The sequence below is a fragment of the Phyllopteryx taeniolatus genome, chromosome 15 (assembly GCF_024500385.1).
Source record: "Phyllopteryx taeniolatus isolate TA_2022b chromosome 15, UOR_Ptae_1.2, whole genome shotgun sequence".
In the NCBI taxonomy this organism is placed as follows: domain Eukaryota; kingdom Metazoa; phylum Chordata; class Actinopteri; order Syngnathiformes; family Syngnathidae; genus Phyllopteryx; species Phyllopteryx taeniolatus.
This window is the reverse complement of record NC_084516.1, coordinates 7,420,641-7,430,297: the sequence shown is the minus strand read 5'-3', so window position 1 is coordinate 7,430,297 and position 9,657 is coordinate 7,420,641. Positions and strand designations below refer to the sequence as shown.

At 39.9% G+C, this 9,657-nt stretch overlaps 1 protein-coding gene across 2 annotated transcripts in view; it reads left to right on the top strand.

Moving 5' to 3' along the window:
- The first annotated feature begins 749 nt into the window (after positions 1 to 749).
- Positions 750 to 9,657, top strand: part of csgalnact1a (chondroitin sulfate N-acetylgalactosaminyltransferase 1a) — a 35,734-nt gene continuing 26,826 nt past the window's right edge. The window contains exon 1 of one of the 2 annotated variants that reach the window (XM_061747889.1): positions 750 to 1,377. The gene's annotated coding sequence lies outside the window, so the exon portion shown is untranslated. The remainder of the gene's footprint in view (positions 1,378 to 9,657) is intronic. The other variant, XM_061747888.1, reaches the window with a different exon arrangement.

Below are 9,657 nucleotides of genomic sequence, written 5' to 3'. Positions count from 1 at the left end.
GCTACTCCAACAGTGTCTTGAAGGCAATAACAAGGATGTCTTTATGCGAGTGAGAGCATGGAGGGAGGGAGCGGGCGAGGAACCTGCATGGAGGCAGTCAAGATCACCACACAGCTCCATACTTCTGTGTACCCTTTCAAAATAAATCAGCCAGTGGTAAACTTACAGCATCGCAGCCCGGTCCAAAATGTCCCGTCAGGCCAACTTGAGGTTTGTTTTTAGCTAAACGATGCCACTGCTCAAAACTACCAAACGTTAAATACTATGCAGGATTTTAACCCCTGAGATCTGTTTTATTATTTAAATTATTCAGTTCATACAGGGTGTTTGGAAAGTCACTACAATGCACACAAAACCCCCATTCCCCTACTATTTATTATTGTCAATTAGGGAAATTTTTTTTTACTTTTTATCTTTTTTTTTTGTAATGTGGTGTCAGGGAGGAAAGTTGCTGAGTACATATATATTTTTTAATGGACATGTTTCAATATAGAAGAGGTACATATGTAGCCTATTCTATATTGAAACGTGAAGTATTGTAATGTTTTAGTGCAGTATTTCCTACACTAGGAGCCTCACCACTAATAGACACCAGGCTCCAATTTATCTTCCACTTGAATAAATAAACACCCCGCTCATTAATGACTCTTTTTCACACATCGGGAACAAATAACCAGTGGTGCCACTATGTAGCAGTGATTACCTTTACTAACAGATATTGTAATATCGGATAAATGAAATGTCGGCCGTTTATCTGGATTCAGTAACATACCTATTCATTGACTTGTTTATCTGCTTGTCTTTCTTTTAGTTGCAGTTTCGTCCACTTGCGTAGTAGAAATTAACCCAATTGCGCGAACTAGCTTCACTAACAAGCATCAACTAGCTAGCTTGTTAAAGGGCCTTGGGTTCAACGTTCGACTGGGTAAAAATAGCTAAATAAATGATAATAATATTTAAAATATTTGTTCTTCCAAAATTACGACAGTAAAATGTTATTTTGTTATTTTTATAGTTAAAATAAGTACTCCGCAACTGTTTTCATTCAGGCATTTTGGTTGGCCTCTCGTATCTACAACTAGCTAGTTAGGGAACTGAAGCTTGAAAAAAAAATGGACGAAATGTTTATTTTAACGTAATACTACAACGCTGCCACGTTCCAACGTTTTAACTTTGAAGGACACAGTCGCGTTGTTCCGGTGTTTGCCGTCTTAATTCGACGAGGCGGTGCCAACACGCTCGTTCACGCCTGCTCTGCTACCGGCAGCTAGTGTCGGCTCAGCACCGGCGGAGGGGCGGCAGGACTGGACCGCTGCACACCGATGAAACGCCACCTCCACCCGGACTGGAGTGGACCAATCACCGCCGGGACAAGAGGTAAACTGTCCGGATGAATGAGCGCTGAATCACCCCATTTATGCTTCCAGTATGGTAACATTTTGTGAGGATCAGGAATCAAGTGATGTATTTGGTCATAATTGACGAACTTTGAGACTTTTATCATCTTAACTGTGATAACTTTTATACGAAATGATTCAATCGTGTGTGTGCTCAGGATGATTTATTATTCGCTTATATGACATTTTAATCAGAATTTTTAAAATGAACACCACCCAGAGATAATAATAATAATAATAATAATAATACACCCGATGTGCATGTTTCCCCCTTCTCCATAGTTGTTTGTCTTCATCCCTCACATGTAGGTGCACTGGGAGCTATTTTTTTTTTTATCACGGCAAATGGTTCTAATCCTGCTTAGTGCATTCACTCACTAACAAGCAAGCAATACATATTTGAAGCTGGCTGTTCTCATTTTTGGAAAGCGGAGATTATGGGATTGGTGGCTGTTTGGGGCTCGCTTGACTTTCAACAAGAGGCAAACAAAGGCTAAATGCACCACTGATTAAGTGCGACAAATGACATGATGCACAATGACACATATGTGCTACTGCATGATGAAATTGCCTCATTTGAGATACAGTACGTGTGTGTAAATGTGTGGATGCTTGTCTGTGTCGTGCTTGTGCATACTCGCGTTTCATAGATCGGATTACAAAATAGGCCTAACCTGTTTTTTCTTGTGAATCTGTTTTTTCTTTTTTGTTTGTACTTCATTATTATTACATTACATGTATTACATTAATATAAGTGTTTATGTGTAAATTCTGCATTCATGCCAATTTAATTAACCTCACGGGATGAATAAAATACTGTATCTATCTGTCTGTTGACCAATGCATGTTTTGTATTGTATATTTTGTATATGTAAAATGTAAAGTTTTTATTAGACTACTCGATTAATTGATAGGATAATATTTGATAAAAAAAATAGTCGACAGCTGCAGTCCTGGTGAGCACCCTCAATCAGAAGCTGCTGTCAGCCACATCGCTCACCCAGACACTCACACACAGACTTTCCAACAACATGCATGTGTACATGCATGTGCCTCTGAAAGGCACATGCATGTACACAGACAATACAATATGTACAGTATTTTCTATGCATTTTAAGATTCCCATTTGTTTTTATATTCAACTACATTTACAATGTTTAAATAGTTTGTTTTTATACACTTAAATGTGTTTAAAGTGTGGGGGAGAGGTAAAACTATATTGATATATTTGGTCTCGCTATATCGCAGATTTTCACCTATTGCTTGTGGGCCTGGAATGTATCCCCCGCGTTAAACGGGGGCTCACTATACTTTAATTATCGCGTAATCGTTGTATCATTGAAGTGCCTCAGAAAGAACAATTTAAAAAAAACAGACCTCGTTTGTCAGCCTGGCAGCAACGTCTAGTGCCTGTTTACCGGCCCCACAAAAAAGGGAAGTATTCAACCCCAACTGATACCTGATTGTTGCGTTAACCCACGCTCGGCAACTTTTACATGACCGGACCATTACGACTGTGGCTGCGAGGAAGCAGGCATTTGTTACTATATCAGTAGAGCGCAAAGCTCAGACAAGGTCAAAACAATCCTCATTTGGATCAGTACCAAATTTCTGCATATGCCGTAATTATCCCATTAAAATTCATGCATTAGTCACTCATTTTAAAAATGTCCAACGAGGCTACAGTATTAGACAAGACAACAACAAAAAAAGTGCGTAATATGTCTCTTTTAAGGGTATTCTGGCTTCCTCCTGCATTTCAAAACATGCATATTAGGTTCATTGAAGACTCAAAATTTTCCCTGTGAATGCTGGTTTGTCTATATGTGCCCTGAGATTGGCAGGCGACCACTCCAGGGTGTATAATTCCGCCTCTCGCCCTAAATCAGATCGGATAGTTTCAAACTCGCCCTTAACCCTAATAATTATGTGTTATAGAAAATGGATGGATGTCTCTTTTAAAAGTAGAATGTTTTTATACGTCTCGTGTATGAGCTCTCATTAAAAATCATCATCTGTCGTGCTCTTCTTTTAAGTTTGGGCCGTGATTTGGACAATCTCCTCCCGCCCTCTTATCTGCAATATCTGCCGCAATGGCCCATTTCCCTTCCAGAGGGGGCCGTTCACGTTTCATCTGGTGCAATATAACTGCGAAATAATGCAACTCTTTGAGGAAGTGGAGGACCCACTCACAGACAATTGCGCTTGTCTGACTATCTTTGTGTGGCACACCACTTGACATCACTGGTGTGTCTGTGTGCAGGTGTGTGTGTTCGTGCATGTCTTTGTGTGTGTGTTTGTCCGTCAATGTGCATTTTATGTTTGTGTATGACTGTGAGTTTATTCCTGTGTATGTGTGTGTGTTTTGCATGTGTTTGTGAGTAGTTGTGTGTGTTAGTGTGCATATGTGCTTGCATACGTGTTTTCTGTTTTTGTGTTTGTGTACTGTATGTAGAGAATGTGAGTTCGTGCATGTTTTTGTGTGTTTCATGTTTTTGTGTGGTTGAGTGTTTTTGTATGGTTGTGTGTGTGCATTTAAATGTGTGTGTATTTTTGTGTGTTTGTATGCATTTGTGCATGGTTGTGTGACTGAGTTTGTGTATTTGTGTATATGAGTTTGCGTGCTTGTGTGCGCGTGTGTGTGTGTTTGTAATTTACGTGTTTTGTGTGTGTTTGTATATGTGCGAATGTGTGTGTATGTGTGTGTTTGTGCCTGTTTCTGTGTGTGAGTTTGTGCATGTTTGAGGGCATTTGTGTGTATTTGTGTGTGTCTTTGTGTGTGTGTGTTCTGCATTTGCGCTTGTGTTTCTGTAAGTGTGTTTGTGCGTGTTTGTTTACGTGTTTGTAAATATGTTTTTGTATGTGTGTGTGTTTGTGTGATTGTGTAAGTGTACTGTATTTGTGTTTGTGTGCATTTGTGCGTGCTTGTGTGTCAGTGAGTTACTGGATGTGTGTGTGTGTGTGTGTGTTTGTGTGTGTGTGTTAAGGGCCTTCCATCCAGATGGCTCGCCAACAGGAAGTTTCCGGGCTAAAGCGGCCCCCTAATGAGCGGGGTGGGTAAGCCACCTGAAGGGACAGCGCACATCACATCAAAGAGCGCCTTTCTCTACTTCCTTGCATTCCCTCCATCATCATCATCCTCTTCGTCACTTTATACCAGCACCTCTTGTGCTCTTTATCCTCTCACACCCTGGCTGAGGTCTGTTCGCGTAATAGTTCCCCCGAGGAAGGAGGGAAGGGAGGGATGATGTCACTCTCGGGAAAACTGACTTGTCTCCCGCTGTTCGTTCGACGTTCCTCACGGTAACACGTAAAAGCGTAAAAATAAGTTAAACAATGATAATATGAAGACAATGAAATACTAGTCAACTCGAATGACAAAGGTGTAATGCAACAGGGCGCATCTCATGTTTATAAAATTCTTATCTTACAAGTGTAAAAATAAGTTACATCGTTTCCCGCTATATAGTTGTTTTAATAAAGTTTAAAGTATGTGAGAGGGGTAAAACTCCTTTTAAAAAATGTATATTTAGTGTCTCTAGATCACAGATTTTCAACTATTGCGGGTGGGTCTGAAACATGTCCCCTGCAATAAATGGGGATTCATTGTGAAGAAGACTATTTTTTCACAATTTAAAACAGTTCCTAGGAGTCCCTGATCTTATTAAATAATGCAGGTGTTACCTGTACTTTAAATAAAGGTTTTATAATGAAGACCCTAGACCCCAGTTCACAGAAAAAATATTCTGGCATAAAAAGGTGAACACATTGTCCATTCAGCATGACCAAGCAGTTGAGCAGAATAATTTGGGAAAAAAAAGAAAGATTATTTCTATTGCCATTATTTTTTATGGGAAATCTGCTTTAAATCAGAACAAAATGGAGGTCGACTTTAGATGTTGACGTGTACTCATAAATAATACGGCAAAATATTGCCTTCCCTCTTTAACAGCAGGGTAGACTAGTGGTTAGCACTTCAACCTCGCAGTTCTGCCATTCTAGTTTTGAATACCAGTTCAGGTTCTCCTACAGTATGTTAGTATGTTCCCTTTTCTCCAGATACTCTTGCTTCCTCCCAACATTCCAAAGTTAGCTTTAGTGAAAACTCGCCCGCAATTCGAATGAGGACGAGCACTTTAGAAAATCAATGGAAGGATATTCTGGCCTGTTGTAAGAGCTCAGCTACATTATCTAGAGCCTGAGTGACAGGAGATGTTTGAAGCAGACATGGGCGCCATTTGTCACTCAGTAAAAAGGGGTCGCAAGGTGGCTTTGCCGGAACGCCTCCGAGATTTCAAGGTTGAATGCGTGTGAAACTGTGGGCCGCGTGCAAATTCTGATGCAGAAGTGTGACTGTCAAGCACACGCTCATTATTTTTCTTCACACACAGTTTAGCCTATATTGCAGGACCGCAATGCAGATTCTGCCATATACTGTATTTATAGCCCGAGAAACACACATTGGCCCTTATTACACTGCATGTCTGGAGCTCCTGTTTTTTTCCACTGTTCTCCACAGACAACACCGACACGGAATGGGGGTATAAAGGCTGCATTTAGTACGTTTTAAGTCTATTTTTTTATCGTGCAAAATCACACGGAGGTGTCCCAATGTATTTAACAATATTGATTGTCATCTGCATAACAGTGACAGTGAATACCATAGTGACGGACGATGGATCCCAGAGGAAGCATATTTAAAGAGAAGTGTAGAGGGTCAAATACTGAGGCTTGTGGGATACCACAGTTTACCGTACAGTAACCAGAGCGAGCATCAATGAGAGACACGTTTGATAAAAACTGAAGGGGGTGAAACAGGAGAGTGCAGAATAGGTAATACGGAGTAGGGTTGATAGACGAAATTAGGTTTTGCCTTTTGCCCCTTTCACACGACAGTTATAGGTTAAATTAAGAGTGCCCCAACTTTTTGTTTTTGTGGCGTACAGCAACTCATTTTGTATTTGTGTCTTTGACTGTTTGTCCTGTGGGGGTATTATAGTACCTTAATCACTCCAATTTTTTTCCCTCTTCTCTCAAGTGGCTGCGTACTTGTAACTCTTATTTTGGGTTGCAACGCAAAGCAAAAAAATTTACTGAGCGACGGCTCGTTATGAGAAAAACATGTAACTTGGGGCACTCGTAAGTGAATAATCTCGCTTTTCTGAGTTCTGTGTAAAAAGCGCAGAAGGCTAAATTCTGGCTCCACTGTTTTAGCTCTGGTCCAGCAGTTTTTCCGAGTCTCTGTGTGAAAGAGGCTCTAAACCATTGGTTCTCAACTGTTGTGATCCTGCGACCCGCATTTTCTTATCGTCACCAAGTTGCAACCCACTTACCGAAGTTAAGAACAATAAAGATCATGTATTGTTCGAATAGCCTTTTAAAACATATGTATATCACATTTTCAAGCATAGCTACACATTTACATGTTATAAATGCTTTTCAGAGCACCTTATTAAGAAACTGAGGATGAAGTTGACAGCTATGTGCATAAAAACTAATATCTTGACACTAATCTCATATTTTTAGGAAAGTGCAACATCAATAGTTTTAGGAAATTAATGACGACCGAAACAACAGTTTTAGCAGTCTGGATGATTGTGCTATAAAAACACCAATGGTGATTTATTTATTTTTTTATGTGAGGGGTTGTTTAAACAAATACATTTTCAAAATCAAATATTTCACTGCTCCTATGGTGTGATGTAGCCTGACTTTGGACACAAGTTGGAATGGGCGTTGATCTTTTACTAGCCTATGCTAGTGCAGTACTAAATTAATTCCACTAAAATTGTGTATGAAAAACACTTCTAGGCCAAAAATATAAAACAATCCAATAAAAAAAAACGGTAATACGATGCTAACTGAGCGTGCCTTGTGTTTTGCCATCAGTAACCTCGAAATGTCAGACTGTATGTCTATACCACTGTAAACCGAGGGCCCCCTGTAATTTTTAACTATCTGTCCGCGACCCACCCAAAATGGCTCTGCGACCCACTTTTGGGTCCCGACCCACCATTTGAGAATCACTGCTCTAAACGGAGGGAACATAAAGAAGAGCCACACGAAATGTAGCCAGGAAGTTGCAGCAGCAGGGAAGAGGAGGTAATTTGGGGAGGCTTAAAGGAGATGCAGCAGTGTCTGACACGTTCGGAGCCCTCTCAATTTATTGCCCAAGGAGAGAATGAAAAATGTGAGAGACCACTTTAATGCTCTATTTTGTCACAGTGTGCGGAAAATGACTAGTTTGTCTGCTTGTAAACAAGCTCCCAACTGTGTTTACTCTGTGTGTTTACAAATGGATTTAAGGCATCCCACCAGGATGCATTGAATGTATGCTTGTTTTTCCGCCATAGACAGAGTTTACACTTTTATTTGGAACACGGTTACATTTTGTGAGATCACAACATGGTTCACAATTTTAGGTGGGTTGAAAAGTTGACTAATAGGTATAGAAACTTTGCTCTCTTTTTTTTGCATGCATATTGGAATAAATGAGAAAAAAAGAGTTTTTATTTGTATTTCATATACCTGTAGTCATAGCTAGGGGTTGTACAGACTAGTCGATTAGTCATCATACTCGTCCACAATGGCATTTAGAGGGTGATGTCAATGTGGTTTTGGCTTGAAGAAGAGGCAGAGCCGCTTGCAGTAAGAGTCGGCCCGCACTATCAAAGTGAAAGGAGAGCGGGGAATTATTCCACCGCACACCAACAGGTCTGTGGTGATTTGCAAACCCTGAAAATTCCCACCATACAGAGCCTGCTCTGTAGGTGGCCCAGAACGACGACACATTTCCCTGTTTGGCCAAGTTGTGCAAATGTTACCTTGCTGTCCAGCAGCACCGAGCAAGAGGATTTTTTTCTCTGGTTGAAATATCATCACTGTGGGAAAGTCTGCCCCCAGTCCATATCCATTTTTTGCATAAATTGAGCTGTCCATTGTTGGTGAATATAATTTTTTGCAAAATCGTTCCCTCCTACTGTGATTTTAAATATATATATGTGTGTACTGAAAAAATATAAATGATGTCATCAACGTCAGTGATGTCAAAAATATACAGTATAAATTGGCAGGCATGTGCATTTACATTATTGTCCCTGTCTTATAAAATCAGGCACATGTAGAAAACCTTTTTTCAGAAATAAAAAAAGTACAAAAGGTTTTTCACATTATATAATTTAAGCTCACACTCAAGTTTAGCTTCCCTTTTACGTTAATTTCAGTCAGCACGATATCTTTGTTCTCAACGGATACATTTTATAACAAAGGGAAACCTTGACTTACAAGTTGAATTCGTTCCACGACTAGGCTCATTATGGTATTCTGTGCTGCCATCTATCTGAAGCTCAATCGTACCTCAAATTTTAGCTCATAAAACAAAGGGAAAAAAAAATCGACTGAGCGACAGCTCGTAACTGTCATAAATCAAGGTACCACTATACTTAAGTACTGTTTAACATCGTATATTGATCGTAAACAAATGGGGTGTCCTGTGAGTGAATATTGTCTACACCTGTGCATTTCTACTTCAACGCTACTCTGTGCATCCAACAAAACTCAAAGCAGCTCTACTTACCTATTGGCTTTGACATGATAGCGGAGTGTCATAGGGGATGGGGGTGTGTCTGCATTATAGTCACTCTGCATGATGGTGTTTTAGACAGTCCTTTGGATGTTCATCTAGCTTAGCTGATCATGTCATGGGCTCAGTCAGTTTGGTTATTACTTAAAGTAGCAAAACTAGTGCAGAACAGCTGGCATTTTCAGAAATACACAGATACCAAAACATTTACTTTGTTGTTTAATTTCACACTTAATGAGCTGGCAGTTACTCCAGAGCTCCAAATATTTGTATGAAAGCCATTAAAAAATGAAATTTCCATTAATCCAATTCCTTTAATCGAATTACGGAGTGACTTGCAAACAATGTTTTGCTACAGTCACAATGTGCTAATATTGTTTAAATTAATGCATTGATAAAATGACAAAAGTATATTGATATTTGGTCACAACATCTCTCTTATACAACATCAAGCAAAACTTGAACGGTAGAACGTTGGCTTGAGGGAGAAACGCAAGCAGCAACACGATGGCGTGTTTTTACACCAGCAATAAAATTCAAACGCGATGATTCAGTCTCGTGAAGTGTGTATGTTTGTGCAGTTAGTGTGTGTCTGTGTGTACAGTAGGTGTGTGTGTGTGTGTGTGTGTGTGTGTGTGTTTGGCAGCAACCATGCCTTCTCGCGTAACCTGTGCTGAA